The sequence below is a fragment of the Manis javanica genome, chromosome 14 (genome assembly GCF_040802235.1).
Source record: "Manis javanica isolate MJ-LG chromosome 14, MJ_LKY, whole genome shotgun sequence".
Taxonomy (NCBI): Eukaryota; Metazoa; Chordata; class Mammalia; order Pholidota; family Manidae; genus Manis; species Manis javanica.
In genome coordinates this window covers 92,874,187-92,894,931 of record NC_133169.1, presented here as the reverse complement: position 1 = coordinate 92,894,931, position 20,745 = coordinate 92,874,187, and the positions used below count along the sequence as shown (strand labels likewise).

Below are 20,745 nucleotides of genomic sequence, written 5' to 3'. Positions count from 1 at the left end.
GCAGCTAATTTGTTGAGTTAATTAATTTTATTCTCTAAAGAGGAAATCTTCTCTCACAGATTAAGCACAGAAATGGAACTATTTTGTTTTTTAAGATTTATAGAAGCTAAAGAGTGGCTATTAAAATCACAGTATTATATCCTATTTCATGAAACATTTAGTTAGGATACTAAAAGCCTTATAAGTCAACATATTTATAAATTATACATATATCTGAATTTTGTGTGCCTGATTATGTGAGATATATGATGTTTTTCTCTTGCCAAAACGAGAGTAATAAGGCGTAAAGCCCAAGTAGGGTAGAAAGACCAACACTGTTGAAACACAAAATTTATGGATTATATTCTAAAATTCCCAATATTTCCTTCAAATTCAATACTGATGAATAATGATATGCTAATTAGGTATACTTAAGGTTTTCAAAATTCAAAATGTAATTAATCACAATATAGTCCTATTTTTCCTAAGAAACGCTTTGCTAATGTTGTACAACTATACTAGCACTGTAAAAATAGTGCAGTAACAGCGTGCCATGAGTGTAGGGGAAAGAAGAGTGAACTATAAATAATCTTCTACCTTTAATTTATTTTTAAGAAGGAAATTCCTTGGGAAAACCAGTTATCATGGCATAAAGAGAACAATAAATTATAATTTTTTTTATCAGACAGAAAACCAGCCCTGACATCTTCCACATCAGATGAGTTAGTTTCTTCTTCATTTCACTTCTAATGTAACCAAAATATTGTCACCATCTTCCAGTGACTGACATCGTCCCACATTGTCCTTTCATTAGCTACACTTTGCTGGGGCTGGTCACGTACTTTAAAAATCTCAGGTTAGATACCTTTTGTTTTACAAGAAAAAAAGAAAGAAAGACTTTCAGTCTATGATATTCTGGAGCTCATTGGAGCAAATCCTCAAGGATTTAGAAATTGTGGGAAATCATGGAGAGGGATTCTTAGGAAACAGCCGCTCCTTACACAAGGATCCGCCCATACGCAAATCACATGATCAAAAACAGAAAATGAAAGGGGTGGGGTGGGGGATGGGAAATGGAGGTAAGAGAAGGCAAAGGAAACGAAAAGAGGAATAACCCAAAGGAGCAAGGAGACAAGCTGCAATCTGTGATAGCAGGTCCTACCAGCGTCCTTAAAAGGGTGCACAGGCACCTGTAAAACCAGAAGGGTGAGAATCGCAACTAGAAGCAAATTGCTACGATTAGTCATTTGCAGCAAAGTTGGGCAGAGAGTTCAGACAGCCACAGCAAGCTACTGCCAGATCCTTGTCACTGCCACAACCCCTTGTGGCAGGGTCCACGGGACGAGTGGCAAGGGGACAGACACACTGTCAGTGCACTTTCCTGCACAAATCATGTCGACAACACTTGTCAGCTTGGCAGGTGAGCCCAGCAAAGCCTAATGAGACTAAGGTATTTGATTATTTTTCAATGTCGTAGACATGGAGGACCCTTCAGGAAGCATTCAGCACACTGGTTTAAAATGTTGCACCTTCAAATACTTTTGTGTTGTAAACAGTGCATGACTATATGGCTACCTGGGATGAACAGGACTGATACTTGTTGAGACTGTGGTGTACCATGGTTAGTTCTGACATACGTATCATCTCTAGGTGAATCCTTCCTAAGAGGTCCCAGCCCTGGGAAAAAATAAGAAAGGGGACACCCATTTCCTTCCACACTTGAGTATGGAAGAAATATGATGTTAAAATAAATCATTAAATGCCTCGAAGGGACTTGTACTCAGAGAGAAATATTTTTTTTTAACTCTCACTGTATTTATGGATTTGCCCATTTCTCTTTATAACTTGGTCAAGTTTTGCTTTATGTTTTTTCAGGCTATGTTAATAGATACATACAAATTTAGAATTGTTATATCTTCCTAGGGAAATTGAACATTATCATTATGAAGTTGTGCTATTTACCTCTAGTAATGTTAATTTTTCTGTTTTAATGTAGCCACTGCAGCTTTCTTTCAGTTTTTTTATGTTATAAAATGTATTAACATAAATGTGCATTTATATATTTTTAATGATTTTATATACTTGCATTATAGATAAAGATCTTCTTTAAAGAGCATATAATCTGGCTTTTTGCTTTGTTTTCCCCAGAGTGCAAATTTTAACTTTCAACTAGTATATTTAATTCATTCAAATTTAATGTAATTACTGCTATTTGTACTTCTGTTTACTGCTTCATTATGTTTTCTGTTTGCCCCAAGAGTTCTACATTGTTTTTTTCCTCTCCTTCCTTCATTACTTTTGGATTGATAGAAAGTTTTTTAATCATTCAGTTTCTTCTTTCTGTTAACATAGAAGTCATAGACTCTTTAGAATATTCTTTTAGTGTAAGCCCGAGTGATTATAATGAATTCTTGAGTTATCAAAGTCTAACTTTAATCTGCCAATCTTCCTCCTAGTCCTTAAAACTATATTTACCCTTCTTGCATTATGAAATTATATGCTTATTTTTGTGCATTATAATTATTTATATATATATTCACAAGAAATATTCATATTTCAACATAATCCATGTTCACTTCTATTTACCCAGATGTTTATCATTTTTTCTGCTCTTTATTCCTTCATGTGTCATTTTCTTTCTGCCTAAAGAATAATACCCTTTAGAATTTTCTTTAGTATGACTATCTTACCTTCATCTTTAGAAGATAATTTCATTGTATACAGGATTCTGACTTGTCAGTTACTTTCAGCATATTGAAGATATTTTTCCATTGTCTTGTGCCTCTCATGTTGCCGTCGAGAAGTCAGCTGTTGGTATCACTGCTGTTCTTTTATAGGCCAGCCTCTGTTTTTCTCTGGTGGCCTTTAAGATTTTCGGTCTTTGATTCTTGCTGGTACTTCTTGGACTTCTTTGAATCTGTGGACTGGTAAGTTTCATCATTTCTGCAAAAAGTTAGCTATTATCTCTTTAAACATCACCTCTACCCCACTGTGTCTCTCGGGTCCTTTTATGGCCTTATTGAACGTATGCCCACATTTCATGTGGGATCCGATGTCTTCTCATACATTGCGCATCGTTTTTTCGTCCTTGGATCGCTCCATGCCTTTGACATGTCTTTCATTTGCAGATTCTGTTTTCTGTTGCGCCTAAACTGCCAATAAGCTCATCTGTTGATTTCTTGATTTTGGTCGCTATTTTCTTCAGTTTTGTAATTTGCATTTTGTTCTTTCCCAGATCTTCTGTACCACTTTTTACATCGTTAAGTCACCTTTCAAATTCTCCAGGCTTGGTTTTTATCTCCTTGAATTAATTAAGCATCGTTGTGTAACTGGATCTTTCGGAGAATCACAGTGCTTGACGTCTTTGTGTTTGTTGTCCCTCGGCTCTGCTGGCTCCTGCACATGCTGCCTTGTCTCCTTGTGTCTTTGGTCGCCTTCGATTGTGTGTTCAACATGCTGTTTCAGTGATTATGAGTAGAAATCATTTGAGCCCCTCCAGGTCAATTTCCTTCTGCTTTTCCCAGGCTCCTGTGGGTAACAGTGATCTGGGACCACCTATATCTAAACTGGGGTTTGAGATTTTCCGGGGCATCCAGATCAGTCACAGCCAAGCTGGAGCTTCTATGAATATTCATTTACTTCTGCTTCGCTTGTCCGTGCGGGACTCTGAGGTCCCAGCCCATAGCGATGACAATTTACTTGGATCCCAGTATTTCGCCTCTCGGCACATTCGTCCATCAAAACTCAGTCCGGCCTCTTAGCCGTCTCGCCTGGATCGGCAAATACTGTCCGACCAACAGCCCCCAGCGCCCTGCGTTCTTGGCTCTGCGTTTTAACTTCTCCCCGAATCTCAGCCTGGTAATTCTTTGCAGTCTTGTGTGCTCTTTAGTGCTTTTTAAATTTTAGGGGTTTTTTTTCCTCCAGCTTTTTAGATTGTCTTTATTGGTGGAGGGTTGATCAGTAATATCCAGTCTGCTGTTAATTAAGCAGAATCCCCAATGTACTTAAAATTTGACAATTTTTCCTTCTATTAGTTTCCTCATAAATAAAAAAGGGATTACCTGCTTCTTTAGGCTGTTTTAAGTGAATTGATGTATGTAAAGCTGCAGCAGTATCTGCCACTTAATGATGCCCAGTAAGGTTTGGCTTATGCTGTTTTTCCTAACATTTTTGCTGTTTGTTAAGAATAGCTCATGTAAAAAAATGGAACCTTTTCTTTCAAGGTTTTTGTTAAAGGTAAATCTTTTGTTAAAAGGCAAAAAGGTAAAAATGGAATGATGTTAATGAAGGCTCACGGCTGCAAAAAGTTTTAGTTTGTAAGCTGTCCAGAAAAATTAATTGTTAAGAATTTTGTATTAGTATAATGAAGATGTGCTGATTCTCCCATCCTTAGAGTGAAAACAAGTCTGAACCAGCTGTGCTATATCCTTCCTGGCTAGAAATATCTTCAAAGTAAGATGTAACAAATTTAATTTACATAATAAGTTATTAATACTCAGAATGTGGTTTACTTTTGGAGATTGCCAGTTTTGACAGTTCCCTACACTCTCACTTTCCTCCCTTCTGCATCTATGCATTTCTAAATTGTTAGCCATATGCTTTAAAGAACCCAGCCTAACAAGAATTACTTGGGTTTATGAATTCAGAATAACAAAGAATATTTACGTAATTCGTCAGCATTCTCAAAAGGGTTACTGCTTATACTTTTACTTGAGAAGGAGAACGTGTCTGTGAAGGGAAGTGTCTGTGTTTGAAGCTGAAATGTGTGCCCTTCAATTTTGCTCTTAAACATTCGTACACATGGCCATTATTTCCATCCGAGGGGAAGGGGTAGGGCTGTGTCTGTGTGGTTAAGTTAAGATGCATGAGGGAGCCGCTGATGAAACATCCAGTCCCTAGTTCTAAAACATCCCCGTGCCCTGCCACTGACTGATACTGGCAAAGCAACTTTTTGATGTGAGAAAGCCACACCACGAGATAAGAGTGGGGCCCCATGTGAGTCCTGCTCGTGGAAGACTCCAAATTTTGATCCCTGGCCTGTGCATTCCTACTGTTTGAACAGGTTTTATATGACTTTATAAGGGACTATCCACAAAATATGATAATTTTACACCAAAAGAAGAAAGAATTTATAAAATAATGCATAAAAAGGCACTATAATCAAATCTTATCATTTAGCAGCTGCAGAAACTGAAATCTAGGGAGTGCAAATTGCTATATCACAAATAAAACGTACTGAATCCTTTTCCCAAGCTGGGGAACCCAGTGGGAATCCTGACCCAGTGGGAATCCTGACCCAGTGGGCCTGCACAGCGATTTCTTGGAGTAGCTGGAAAACATGACGTCCACAAGTGGGTGTGGACTGCAGCCCAGGCAGGCCATCCAGCCGGGGCGAGAGTCCCAGATGTGGGTCTGGTGGCCACGCAGAGCTGAAGACCCGAGACAGAACCTAAGGTCAGAACAGAGAAGACTTGGATATGAGAACAAAGTTCAGCATGCGACATGGCTTACATTTTCAAGATCTAAATCATGAATAAAGCAAGTTTCTTGTAAAATGTACTAACCTGACATAAATTCTGTTCAACTGGTTTAAAATTGTATTGCTTATCTCTATCAATACCTTATAGTCTACCATTAAATAAGAACCTGCTGTGTATTACACACTATGATTTATACCCTCTGTTTCATTTAATTTTCTAAAATACTCATGAGATCAGTTTATCCATGAGGAAACTGAGGCTTAATAAACTTAGACGGCCCCCTATTCCCATAAGTATTTGTCTTTTTAAGCTGTCGGCAGTCTCACCAATATGCCACCCTGAAATAAATGTTCTTAAACATTTATTTTCCCTGCCTAATTGAAAAGTTTGAAAGAAAAGAAACCCATCTGTTTTATTTACTACTGAATGTCTGCTTCCAAGCATAAATACTTTTGAATGAACTAATAAATGAGTAAATGAGTAGAATAGGCCATTTTGTCATCACCCCCGTGGACTGGTGACTACCTCATTGTGACCAGGAAGTCGTAGGCACTGGTCTGAGGAACATTTCCCCTTGTGTTAGGCACAAGCAGCTATTCCTTGGCAGTAATGGTTGTGTTTCGTTTTGCCACAAACCCGCATGTTCAGTGCCTGTGAGGATAAAAGTAAGGGAAGTTTTTTTTAAGGTAGATCCATTCCACGTCTCTATTGTTGTGGAGTTTTGTCATTTAATATGTTACGTGTTCGACAGACTTTGTACGCAAACTTTCAGAAAGATGTTAAAGCCTAAGAGTTATAGCTTAAATAAGAAATAGTATAAATGTTTTTATTCCTCTCTGTTCAAAAACATCCATTTGTCGCCTAGACATTTCACTGCTTGGAATGTGTCCTTATAACTGATTCAGAAATCTGCATCAAGATGTAAAATAATAATATTACCTCACATTTACATAATGTAATTAAGTTTTCAGAGCTGCTTCCCATCATATCCATCATCGTATTTTATGTTTCTCTTTAGCAAAGCCTGGTGCCTTTTGCATTCATTGCACCATAATAATATATAGTTGAATACCATTAAAACATTGGTATTGAGGGATAAAACTACAACCTTCATTTGTACATTACTATATAAACTGCTTTCACATATATTATTTTAATGCACCTCACAACAACCCTGAGAAGGAGGTAAAGCAGTATTATAACCTTTATATTAGAGACCAGGAAGTAGAGCTTGAGAATGATTGACTCGTTCCTGAAGGTCACCCAACTAGTAAGTGGCAAAGCCCAGGCTAGATTCTAGGATTTCTGACTTTTAAGTGAAATATATGTTCTTACTACAAAAGACTACATATTGTGTTTTTTACTTCTTGACACTTTGCTGTACCTGCAATGCATACATGTTGGTTTTAGGTATTTTAGTTGACTTTTCTTTTTTGATAACTAAAATATTTGATGAACGGAACGATTAAATTGTCACAGCAGAATCTAGATGTCTCCATAATTTTGTAAAGTGCTTATGATCTTTTTTGAAATTTTTCAATATATGAAACAAAATCTCCAAGATCCCCTGTAGAGTAACTAAACCAGCCCTGTGACTGTGAGGGTGAGTAAACTGGGTCCCAAGGAAATTAAACGATGCCCAAGTTTAAGAAGGCGGTTAGTAAAAAGGGCTCAGAGTAGAGCCAGGTTTCCTGACCCAGGTATTCACCTAGGATTCCTTCAGATTTTATTAAGCCTCTATTATTCACAGATCTCTCTGTTAGGCATAGAAGGATGCAGAGATTACTAGAATATCATTGCCTTTAAATAATTTGTAGTCCAGTGGAGAGATGAGACATGCACATTGATAAACAAAATGCAAGGCAGAGTATGTTGGAAACTTAAAGTACAAACAGGAGAACAATGAAGAAAGACTGGAGTAATATGTTCACTCCCCGTTTACTTTCCATTGATTCTAGGGTAAGTGATTAATATGTGACTTGCTAAGTTGATAGTAAAAGCCAAAGCAAGTATTTGATTTCATATTTAAAATATCTTGGAATGCATACTATATAAATCAGTATATATGCATATATTTATATAGAGATGCTTATATAGATCCATGTGCAAAGGTATAGAAATATTTATATATGTGTGATTTTAGGTGTGGGTTTATATATAAGTAATTATAGATATGTACATAACATTTTAGGGTGATGTTTGTGTGGGTATGCTTCTGTGTACAATTTTTAAAAAATTTCTTTCTAGTTTTATTGTGATACAGTTGACATATAACATTGTATGAATTGAAGGCCTACAGTGTAATGATTTGGTGTATGTATATGTTGCAAAATGATTACCCCAATTAGTTAATATCTGTCACCTCACCTAGGTACAAATTTCTTTTTTCCTGGTGATGAAAACTTTTAAGATCTAGTCTCTTAGCAAGTTTAAGATACACAATTGGCAGTACTGTTAATTGCAGTCAATTCCTTAAATAGGTCTCATATACTGTCATAGTTCAACGATTTTTTTCAAAACCTCTTTTTTTAGAATAGAAGATCGTCCTCAGGCCCTTCCACATACATCCCACACCATCCACTGGCTCTGTTTGGGAGATAATTTTCACATGGAAACACAGGTGCCTTCGTTGAGGTAGCGATGGCGTGTCACTGCTTCAGGAGCGTGACTGCATTTCTGAAGAGTGAGGCTGGCTCGCGACCTCGGGCAGCGGCCCGGCCTGTCCCCAGAAGTGATCAGCTGTGCACCGGTTTCAGCGTGTTCCCGCTTCTGACCTAGGAATTCACAATGTTACAAATGGCCTCCTGTCATGAACCTCTGAGTCACTCACAAACATAGTTCTTTGATTAAGGCGCAACTCATTGTAGTTTGTAACATTAATTCACTAACATCTTTTCAGGAAAAAGAATACGTTGATTTTAAGCAGCACCTCAATTTCAGGAATGATGACACGCCGGCGGGGTGGGGGAGAGTTCGTGTTAGGATGGAAGCAGCAGAAGTTAAAACTGTGCATGAAAAGTAACAAATTTTAAGAGCTATTCAATCTGTAGATTGGTTTTTAAACTAATCATAATTAAAATGTAAGTGTGGGTATCGTAATTCCAACTTGTTCTTCCTCCTGTCAGTTAAATTGGTGTTTTGAAATATGTCGTGCATCAGGACCACCTGGCCGCTTGCTAAAAATGGAGATTCCCAGTCCGCGCCCAGAGACCCCAATTCAGAATTCAGAATTCGTGGGGCCCAAGCTCGTGTTTTTAACAAACTCCTTAGGTGACACTAATTCTCCTCAAAGTTTGAGAATCAATGTTTAAAACCCAGTGCTGAGGGAAATGTGACTCTTCCTCTGGTCCACATTCCTTTTTTTATTTTATTTTGATTGCTTGTTTGCTTTATTATTTTCAAGTTGACGCTATCCTTCCATTGTCACTTGAACTCAGTTTGTGAGATTGTCACCATATGCATCTCACTGTGTAAAATATTTTCATACTTTTTGACTCAATAGTTGTACACTTCCAAGAATGTCTCCTAAGGAAATCTTAATTTAGAAAGCAAGTGAATATTTCTTGATAGTATATACATAAATTTAAATCTTCCTTCTCTCTTAGAATCTTAGGAAAAGTTGCTCAGAAATCATGCCCAGCTTAAGCTTTTTTCTGGCTGGGTATCCCCAGACCAGCTGTGCAGCCTGCTCAGAACGACCCAAGTTCTGTCCTTTGGAAGCATTTTGTTCAGATTATGGCTCCATCGCAACCTCTCGCTTCAAATCCTTTTTGCAAGTTGCAATTCTTTCTACAACTCCCTCTTTCCAACCTGATTTACATACTAAACACTGAGTCATCGCAGATTCAGTATTGCAGACCCACTGCTGTATATCACATCGTCGGAGTTGAACATTTGGAAGGAGAGTGCATGACGGAAACTGTAGACATCTGTCAGTCATGCGACGGGGTGTGTCCCCAGGGAGGACGCACCAGTGCTGGGAGCTACACCTTGCAGCTCTGTGAACAGCAGCATGAAAGTCGAGTGAGAGACTCTTGTGGGTCCTGGGAGGGGGCGCGATCCCTCTGCCGCAATTAGACATTAATCCAGTATTTCCCAAAATGTAATGTCAGACGGGACGTGGATGGAGTTCTTCCTATAATCGTATATTTACTGTAGCATGTATTAAAAATATATTGCCGACACACCACAAATTCAATTTTACAGATAGGTCTGCTTAAGTTAAGACTAAAGTAGACAGACTTTTAAGGGGAAAAAAAGCTGATTTAAAGAAAAATTAATTAAATAACATTATACCTGGCATGTGGCTATAGTGAATGCTGTGAAGGTGGTATGAAGCTGCCTGGCATTTGGAAAGCACTGCATTTATCACTACTAGTTGCATACCTGCTGTGGGCACCCAGTATCGCTTAGAGCACCAATTCACTTCCGTCCTTTCCGGGGTCTACAGTTTAGCTATGCTTGCTAAGAACCTAGCACAGTGCCTGCTACACAGGATTCATTGATATGTATTGAATTAAATCACAATGCCTCTATAAACTGTTCAACCTCCTGCATAAAATATGTTCTCATGCCCTCAGAGAAGGCCTATGTGTACACACAAAGGTAAACACGCAGAAGCTCTGACAGCAAAGCTGTCAGAAGCACTGAACTCCATCCCTTACCGACTATCATTCTCTGAGTAAATGGTTGGACTTCTCAGCTTTGGAGTTTCCTCCTCTGACATATGGAAATAATATTTGGCTAGATCATAGCTTTTAGGATAAATAGCAGAACCTCCGTAAGTGTCTAGTCATACTGCATGGCTCATTATCAGTATTCAATACTATAATTATTATTTTCTTTCTTTTCTGAAGAGATATGTCCATAGAAAGTATTAAGAAAAAGAGTTTTTTTTTTAATTGAAGTAGAGTTGATATACAATATTATATTAGTTTCAGGTGTACCACATAGTGATTCAACAATTGCATACATTATAAAATGCTCACCACATAAGTGTGGTTGCCATCGTCACCATACAAAGTTGAGTAAAAAAAGGTTTTGAGTAGTTATGACAGGTGTTGACATGGAGGCGTCACCGGGAAGACAAGTGTAGGAAGAGGGATAAGGTAGAGAGACCATGAAGGGCATGGCCCAGCCGGAGTCCTCGGGCCGCATCCTTGCCAGTGTGGAATGAAGAGTTGCCAGTCAGTTCTTGGTCAGAATGTATAGTTCAGCAACCACATGGCCTTACACCCGTTCCTGGTACTCAGGTCTTAGGAAACAGGAGAAAAGCCAGTATCTTTTTTGAGCTTTCTTTAACCAGTTAACTAAGGTAATTCCTTTCTGCAAAAGTATTTTCTTATTAACATATTTCAAGATTTTCCTGGCAGATGTACATATTTGTAATAGTTGTATGATATTCCATCATAGCACTAATCCATTACAGATACTGATATTTAAGTCATTTCCAATAGTTTGCCACTACAAACAGTGCTGCAATGACTAGTCTTACACAGCAGTCATTTCACACGTGTGCAAGTATATACCTATAGCATAAACTCCTCTAAGTAGAATGTCTAAAATCAGAGAGTAGATGCATATTCTATTGTGAAGTATGTTGCCAGATGGCCCTGCAGAGAGGTCGTGCTAGTTTCCCCTCCCACTGTAGTGTTTCCTCACGTCCGTGCCAAAATAGTGCATTAAATTTTTTTTCTGATATATAAAAGTAGAATTGTGGTTTTAAATTGTTACAAGTCCTTACTTATCCATAAGGTTGAGATTCTGCTCTCTTTCAATGCTTTGTGTCAGACTGAATGACCAACCTCCCAAGCACACCTTTTGTCCTGAGATGGAGGGTCAGAGCATTTCTGCCCTGGGATTGACCTTAGTTTCACTCAGTCCAGCGCCCTAACTTGGCACGTATGGAGGTGGAAGCCCAAGGTGGAGAGGGTTTCACCAAGGGTCACATAGCATATCAAACATGTTCTTCACTTGACAAGTGACCACTCGCTGCCTCCGAGTTAAGTGATCTTTGGCTCCAAAAATCCACTGCTTAAGGTGTAGAAAAGGTAAGTGACTGCGTCCGAGCTCTGGGGTTCAGACCCAGCTGGGGCAGGACGCGTGTTCCCGTACATTCAGAGTGGACTTCCCTGATTCCGGAGGCCTTCCAAGGAACGAAGGAACAGAGGACAGTCGTCGCTAAGAGTGAAGACTGTTTTCTTCTGCAGCACAATCAAGCAGATTCTAGTTTTCACTCGTGCGTCGTGGGTATAGCAGATGACTAGATAAAATTATCCCGACCGATCTGCGGGCAGATGTTCGCCTGTACCTTGTTGTTCACACTCGGCTATGTTGCTAGTGCTATTTTCTGTCTCTGGCTCCATCCAATAAATGCTGCATCCTTCAGAAAAGTGAACACACACAGCTCCAGCAGGCCTCTGACTGCCTTACCTTCACACACAGTCACACTGCAGTGTTTCTTCAGAGAAGGTTCCTAGCTCCACCCCAGAGTCTTTCTTCAAAGTCAGAATGACCAGCAATGTCAAGGGCAAATGACTATTGGCAACCAAAGGTATTTAGGAGTCAAGGAAGCAAACCTCTGCCACACTCAGTATCGAGTAGGGACAATGCTGATTGATTATCAGAGAAGCGCATTGATTATTAATGGGGGATGTGGTCTTCTGGCAGGGCGAGCCCTTCCTCCCCGGTTCTTTGCTCCCGCTCAGCTCCACCTGCGGGGTCGGGAGACGCCAGCTCCCGTCCTCCCAGCACCGAAGCCCTCGGGAGGCGGAGGTAAGGAGAGAAAGCACGAGGACCGCACCATCTCTTCTCAGAGAAGACAGTGTGAGAGGCCTGGATTTTAGCGCTAAATCCACCCTTAACTGACTTTGGACTTGAAGCAAGTCAAACGTTTTCCCACGTATGCTCTCTGTCTTTGAGATCATTACTGCTTTGAAATTCCAGGCTTGCCTTTTTCACGCCTCGTGAAACTCTTGTTCTATCGCACACAAACCCCGTCCATTTCAGATGACATGTTCCCCAGCATATTCGTCACATGTTGTTCTTTTGCCAAGTGACATCAAACCGCTGCAAGCAGGAACGTCGAGTCGTGGAATGGCCAGTCTAGCGGCAGAGCTGTCCTCAAACACGGTCGGACCGTCAGCATTCTGTTTTGGTGACTCCAAGCTTCCCCTGGGTGTCACTGTCCTCTCCCTGTTAGCCTTCCTCTTGTGTCGCCAAGGTAGCCACTACAGACGGAGACCAGCACCACGCCAACTAAAGCAAAACACTTCCATGAAAGGTCCTGGAGTTGAATTCCGCTAGACGGAGCTGCGCATCCCGGAACCAGTGCTGTGGCCAGTTCCGAATCATATACCAACCTTTTCCCAGGAAAGCAGGAGAGTGGTAGAGGGAGGGGGAGAAAGCGTTTGGCTCTCCTGAGATCAGAAGAATGTGCAGGCGGTGGGCAAGCAGATGACTGGGTCGTAGGTTTCAGCATCATTGAAGCCTGTTGGCTAGCAAGAGAATTCTTTCTTCACTTTTACGTATAGGCTGCTTTTCATCTTAATTTCACAAATACGCGAAGAAGGAATCCGCGTTCTCTTCATCTTTAAAGTGACTTGCCCCCCGCCGCTCGGCTCCAGACCCACATCTGGTGGTAGAATGAATCAACTCATTCCGCTGTCTTTGGATACAAGCCTCCTCCTTTAGTGTAACCCCAGGATGCCCTCTTCCTCTGCACAGAATCATATACCCTCCATGTGTCTCTCTCTCCTTAGAGACATTTTCATTCGTGGCATTGGTCCTTAGTATATGTTGACCCTGCTATTCTTGGAAAAACAAATCCTCACTATAGCCTGCAAGCTTCTGCATAACCACAGTCCTTTCCCTCTGTACCACGGGCCCTTTTTAAATGCTCCAAACAGTTGAATACGCCCAGAGAAGCGTCCCTAAATTGCTTCCTGCGGGGCTGAGTAGTTCGTGGCAGGTTCATGCTCCTGCTGAAAGTAGCTAAAACAGCCCATACATACGTGTTACATGAGTCATGCTGTAGAGGTGTGAGAATGCTGCGGAGGCAGAGACGACGAGAGGGAATACGTTTCCAGGAAGGAGAGAAACTTCCGGAGGTAATCTGAGGATCCGATAAAAAGCAGAGGTAACCTGCTTTTTTCCCTCGGAGATGTGCTGATTCTGGGCTTTGACTCTCTACTGAGAATCTGGGCTTGGCTGCAGTCAAAGCTTCTACTGGTGACACTGTGAGGAAACTCAGACACACACCTTAGTTTCCGTCTTAAAACGCTTGATAAAATTTAAAATTGCCTTTATCCTCCTCAAATGTCACTTCTTCCTGGGTTTGCCTATTTCGCCCTCTTAGAGACACCACGAGATACATATTAGACTTTCTCACACCGATGTCCATTTGTCTTGACCTCTTTATATATTTTTTTCAATCTCTTTTTATTCAGGCTATTGAATAATTTCTCCACCTCTCTCTTCCAGTCACTAAGTTTCTTCATCTATATCCGTCCTGAGATTTACCACCTATTTAACTTTAAGTTCTAATCATTTTTTTTGTCCTTACATGTTCAGGAGTTTTTATATTTACAAAGATTTAATTTTGGTTGCTTTATAAGCCATAGTTAAATAGTTATTTTCATTATTTTCATGCAGATTTTATATTTTGGAACTAGTGCTTATATTTGAAGTCGCTTAGTTTACTTTTTAACGTTTGTGTTCTGTGGCATTTGTATCCTCTGCTTGCTGCCATCAATATTCACATAACTGTGAGGATGACTTTGCGGTTCCATCTCAGGGAATCGTCTCCCCTTTGCACATATCAGCACGGTTGAAACGGGAGGCTTGCCTTGGTGTTCTTCTGGTAGAGGAGCTTGATATTTGGTTCTCTTTGGGATCCCACTTTTACAGTCCTCTTCAGAAAAACAAAGGTCGGACTCCTGGTAGGTACTAGAGTTTATTCCCTGTCCCTGGGGCCCAAGAGTCCAGTATTTTGGCTGATGCCCCTAAGGTAAAGCCATCTGTGGTGTTTCTTCATGTTTCTAGAATCCATTATAGGTTATTGCTATTATTGTTAACCCATTCATTTTAGGTGACTGTTTTTTAAGTAGGTAAAATGTTCAAGAAAACTGGCTTACTGTATACCTGGAAAAGAGATTCTCTGTAATTCCTCCCAGTTCTCCAAGCCGCCCTGCCCAGTCCCCCCTCCCTTGCTGGTTCGCTTTCCTCTTTTTTCCATGGTTTCACTCTTCCGGAAGACCCCCTCTCACACTTTTTTCTTACCGATGTAGGTGACCTCCCAGGGTCTGTCCGTGAATCGTCTTCCTTGCCCTGGAATTCTCTCTCCATCGTCTTCTTCACGCCCAAGGGTGGAGCCTAATTCTATCTTCTTTAACAAATGCAGTAATTTTCTTGCTGTGACCCATTCTGACTTAATGATGCACGACTTTGCTCACATCATACACCTATTCAAGCTGTCAGCAATCCCTGTGACCTACTAAGGAAGGACTTTAGCTGGCCTGAGTTGCCTTTCCAGGTTTATTGTCTTATTTCCATCTCTATTTTCTTCCCATTTCCTTTACCAAAAGCACAAACCTGGGATGCCTTAGGGTTTTTCCCACTATGTGTAATTGTTGGGCATTTGATCTTTATTAGATTGGGGCCGCGGCATCAGCAAAGGCAAGAAGGAGTGTAGGCTGATTACAGGAAAAGATGAGTAGCAAATAGATCCTTTATGGCCAAATTTTAGACTATACAGATTGTGATAAATGAGGTCAGGGCCAGATTGTGATGAGTTTTCGGTGCCGTAGGGGTAGTCGTCAGTCTGTGGCCACAGAACACTGATGAAAGACCACAGTGTGTTTGTTTTTATCTATTACCACTTTGCACAATGCTGGATTCACACGTGAATGACATCTTCTCAGGCTGTGCAACATGTCGGTCTCAGTAAACCACAAACCATACAGAACAAAGTCCAAAGCACGGCCGGCATTCGGTATCTGCTTACTAAATTCTGTCCGACCTCCACTGGGACGTGTCTTGACATTCTTTTTGCGATCACCCAACTTGTTGGGATTAGGAAAGGTAAGACAGGTCTCGACTTGTGTATGGGGAAGAGCTCCATAGTGTATTGTTTTATTTCTGTCTCTCTTTTAAAATGAAAGCGATATAATATTATATTCATATTTTAGATACTGAATTTGTTGTGGCTGTAAAGCATATGATAGAACTGTGTATTATTCATCATGACCTTGCCAGAAAAAATGCTTTGATTTATATGTCTCCTGTCTCAGTCTGAGTCAAGGAGGTATGCCAAAACTTAGCCCTCAGCTCCTGTAAATCAATATTGTAATAAATGAATATAAATGAGGGGAAAAGTCCCTGAGCTAGATAGCTGGTGCTCTTTGCCTGTCTTTCTTTCTCTCTCACACACACACGTGCACACAACACACATACAGCACACACATGCACTCTGTCTTGCTCATGCAGACGTCATGAAGATACACCTCCACTTTCCTAACAGTAGCGGAAGAAAAGGCGGAAGCAGGCCCTGTCTTGCGGGTCGGGAGCTGGGGAGGAACGGACGTGCCTGGGCCCAGGGCACCAGCAGGGTCTGTTGCATGTACAGCAGGGACGTGCGATTCCATTAGATGTGCCGTAGAAGGCATCCTGTCCACCTGGCTCTCCCCAGGGAGGGAGTGTGGGGGAGCTGGCGGAGCCAGACTGAAGATCTAGAGGAGCCATCGTGAATTTCACTTTCCTCAAGTCTAAGGAAAAAAGCCTGGATCCTAAATCTTCTCTGTTGTAGAGTGGGCGTGGAAGGAAACCCAGCAGTCGGTGCCGTTTTGGTTTTCTCTTTTACCCTCTCTGCCAATAAATAAGTTTTTCTTTGTTTAAGCTTGTGTTCAAGAGCACTTAACTTGGTAGGGCTGACAGCTACCTGTAAGCTGCCCAAGTTAGTATAAAAATCACTCCATACAAGTTCTGAGTATTAACACATATCATTCTGCAGCTTGGTTTGATTCTAACTTGATCAAGAATACTCATTCCTCAGCCTAAAATCCTTCTGGTCTTATGTCTAAAAACGCTCACACATAAAACAAGTCGGCTTGCTTACATGCGCTTCTATTATTCTGTGCTTTCAAGTTACTCAGGCCTCCAGTGTACAACCTTAAACAAACAAAATTGGTCACAATTTGATAGGCTCTGAGCCATATATCTGCATTGATTTGCTCAACAGGACAAGGTACATAAATTTAATTTCTGTGGCTGTCAAAAGAGTTTAGTTCTTTATGCTTTATTTTCTTCATTGGACAGTTTCCATGTTTATTTTTTGCCAAGGTGAACTCTGACTCTTCAACTGTAAAGAAAGCAACTGAACGGCACTAAGAGGTAAGAAGGGTTTGAGGAAGATGCATTCACAGAAGGAGAAGTCAGGGGAAGGCAAAATTCAGGGAGGCACAGGAGACAAAATTGCGCATCAGACTCTAAATGCTGCAGATGAAAATTGCCGGCCACCAAGAGGAAAGGAGTCGGGCAGAATGACAGACAGCGGCTCTGACAAGCAAAGCCTCTCAATTTCACCAGACTATTACGGGACCTGTAGGGCTCTCGTTGGGGCGGCTCATTTTCCTGCACGACCTCTCCGTCTCTCAGGAGGTTCTGGCCTGGGGTGATGACTGCTCGTGGTGTAGACGGCCCGCTGAGGGGTCCTGTCGCCATCTCCGCTGTGCCTGATGCAGCCATGATCCCAAAATTAGCCACAAAGACAAGATAGGAAACAAACAAAAAGATAACAAGCTGCTGGCAGCCCCCTGGAAAATGAACTTTCTCTTCTCTTGCCAAAATAGAACCTTAAAGTAAGTGTTTGGACCCCAGTAATTTTCCAGTGTAGGCAGTAGGGACCGCCAGCAGGCAGTCGAGCAGGAAGTTCGAGGTTGAACGGAGTGATCCTATTTGACGCCAAGAGAAAAGCTAAGTTCTAAGGTGGATATTCTGATCATCAGCTTAAATATATTAAGTTATTGGCCATAAAATGCTTTAACAAACACGTTATTGGAAAGTTATTAGAATGAGTATTTCTCTGAGAAGGAGTGAGCATCCCAGAGCATGCTTGATAGATTTGTTTTGCTACTGAAATCTGATTTGTCTGATCAGTTCAACCCCCAAATTAATCGTAATTAATTACGATTAAGTCTTTAAACCACTTAAACCATTGGGTTACCCTGGGTATTTAACAATCCATTGAAATTTTGACTTGGCAGGACTGGGACTAAAGTGCAAAAACTTTAAAAATTACCATAAACATAAGTTAATGGTCTTTAATAAAATGGATTTAGGGAGTTTTAATTCCGTTTTTCTGACATTTTATTTTATGCCCCCTATGCCCTTGCAAAAAAAAAAAAAAAAAAGGTTAAGGGTTCAGCATTTTTTATTATAAAGAAATGTGTTTGCAAAATCCCTAACCCCACACATCCCTTACTGGTCCATTTTGCTCATCACCTTCTAATTCTGAAAGATGAGAAGTGAAAATGATTCATAATTTGTAGTGGTGACAAAAACAGGTAAGATTATTTCAATGACCGTTCACCATGGTCTTATCAAATATCAGATGTCTAATAGTACTAATAATGCTAAAATGTATTCTGTTTTACAATGTGCCAACTACTCTTGTGTGCATTTGCATATATTAGCTTATTCAAACCCACCAACAACCCTATGAGACAAATTAAAAGCTGGGCAGAGAGAAGTTAAATAATGTGTCCAAGGTCACACCCTAAGTGGTTAGAGCCGGGCTTTAAGCCTTGGGTCTGACCCCAGAGCTCCTGTCCTTAGCCATTAGGCAACATTATTTTTCAGTAATTTTTAAGATGTATGAGTATGTGATTGTGTTTAAAAATAGCTACTCTAACTCCGGGAATGAACTAGTGATTACCAAAGGGGATGGGTGGGAGAGGGTGGGTGAGGGTGGGTGGAGAGGGAGGGAGAAGGGGATTGAGGGGTATTATGGTTAGTACACATGGTGTGGGGGACCATGGGGGGAACAGTGTAGCACAGAGAAGGCACCTAATGGATCTGTGGCATCTTACTGCACTGATGGACAGTGACTGCATTGGGGTGTGGGTAGGGATTTGATAATATAGGTGAGTGTAGTAACCACATTGTTTTTTCATGTGAAACCTTCATGAGAGTGTGTATCAATCATACCTTAATAAAAAATTTAAAAAAATAAAAATAAAAATAGCTACTCTAATAGAACAGAAAATGCCTATGATTTTTACTATTTACACCAAGGAGACCACCATTTTAGATTGTATATAAAATCGGTAGCACAAATCAGTATTATTGTGTCATTTGAGAGGACAAAATGATAGAGTATTCACTTTCCCAGGCTTTTAGAAAGAAGTCATTTCTTTTCATTTTTCACAGTTTTAACAGTGTTTATCATCCACATTGGTGCTGACAGTTTTCCCTGATATTATGAACTGTTTTATCAATCTTATCATTCCCCACAGACTTTTAAAAAGACAGATGTTCTGAATATAAGTTGGCAAAAGGGAAATAATAAGAGAAACATAAAGAGAGAGAGCTTTGTTTTGCTTTCACATGGATGCTTTTTGCAGGCCAAAATTCATCAATTCATTCATTTATTCACTCTTTCATTTAAAAAATGTTTATTGCATACTGTACTGTTTTTATGCTGGTTGCTATGGTAAACAAAACCCAACATTATTTGTGTTCACAGGCCTTCCATTCTACTGGGGGGATAAATACCGATCAAAAACATCAAACAAATGTGTAACTGTAGGCTGTGATTTAATGCTAGTTAGGAAAAAATAGCTGATGCTGTGAAAATTTGCCCTAGAAATGGGAGAATATATTCATCATAAATGACATATCTAACAAGGGGTTGACATCTAAAATATATAAAGAGCTCACACACCTCAACAAACAAAAAGCAAATAATCCAAAAATGGGCAGAAGATCTGAACAGACACTTCTCCAAAGAAGAAAGTCAGATGGCCAACAGGCACATGAAAAGATGCTCCACATCACTAATCATCAGGGAAATGCAAATTAAAACCACAATGAGATACCACCTCACACCAGTTAGGATGGCCAGCACCGAAAAGACTAAGAACAACAAATGCTGGCAAGGATGCGGAGAAAGGGGAACCCTCCTACACTGCTGGTGGGAATGTAAATTAGTTCAACCATTGTGGAAAGCAACATAGAGGTTCCTCAAAAAACGAAAAATAGAAATACCATTTGACCCAGGAATTCTGCTCCTAGGAATTTACCCTAAGAATGCAGGATCCCAGTTTGAAAAGACATATGCACCCCTATGTTTATCACAGCACTATTTCCAATAGCCAAGAAATAGAAGCAACCTAAGTGTCCATCAGTAGATGAATGGATAAAGAAGAGGTGATATATACACAATGGAATATTATTCAGCCATAAGAAGAAAACAAATCCTACCATTTGCAACAACATGGATGGAGCTAGAGGGTATTATGCTCAGTGAAATAAGCCAGGTGGAGAAAGACAAATACCAAATGATTTCACTCATCTGTGGAGCATAAGAACAAAGGAAAACTGAAGGACCAAAACAGCAGCAGATTCGCAGAACCCAAGAATAGACTGACAGTTACCAAAGGGAAAGGGACTGGGGAGGATGGGTGGGAAGGGAGGGATAAAGGGGGAAAAGGGACATTATGATTAGCACACATAACATGGTAGTGGGGGGCATGGGGAAGGCAGTATAGCACAGAGAAGACAAGTAGTGATTCTATAGCATCTTACTATGCTGATGGACAGTGACTGTAATGGGCTGTGTGGTGGGGACTTGATGATGGGGGGAGTCTAGTAACCATACTGTTGCTCATGTAATTGTATATTAATGATACAAAAAAAAAATTTGCTCTACAAGAACCTGGCCCCATCTGGAAAAACCAGGAAGGCTTCTGTATTAGTCTCGGCCTGCCATAACAAATTACCAAAAACCGGGAGGCACAAACAACAGAAATGTATTCTCTCAGCAGTATTGGAGGCCAGAGATCTGAAATCAGGTATCAGCAGAGCTGGCTCTCTCTGGAGGCCCTGTGGAGCCCCTTCCACGCTTCTCTCGTGACTTCTGGCCATGCCTCCCAGTCCATGGTGTATGCGGCTTGCAGATGCATCACAGATCTTAGCCTCAGTCACCCAGGCCCACCCCCCACCGTGTTGGGGGATGTGGGGGTGGGGGTACTATTCCCAAAAGAAGACCACCATTGGCTCAGGGCCTGCC

The 20,745-nt window shown here is 40.7% G+C and overlaps 1 protein-coding gene and 1 long non-coding RNA gene across 5 annotated transcripts in view; both read left to right on the top strand.

The window, feature by feature from the left end:
* Window positions 1–20,745, top strand: part of JAKMIP2 (janus kinase and microtubule interacting protein 2) — a 155,186-nt gene that overhangs the window by 48,575 nt on the left and 85,866 nt on the right. The window lies entirely within an intron of this gene.
* Window positions 1,255–8,021, top strand: LOC140846113 (uncharacterized). Its single transcript, XR_012125008.1, has 3 exons — window positions 1,255–1,429; window positions 4,373–4,431; window positions 7,992–8,021. It is a non-coding gene; the product is annotated as an uncharacterized lncRNA (long non-coding RNA).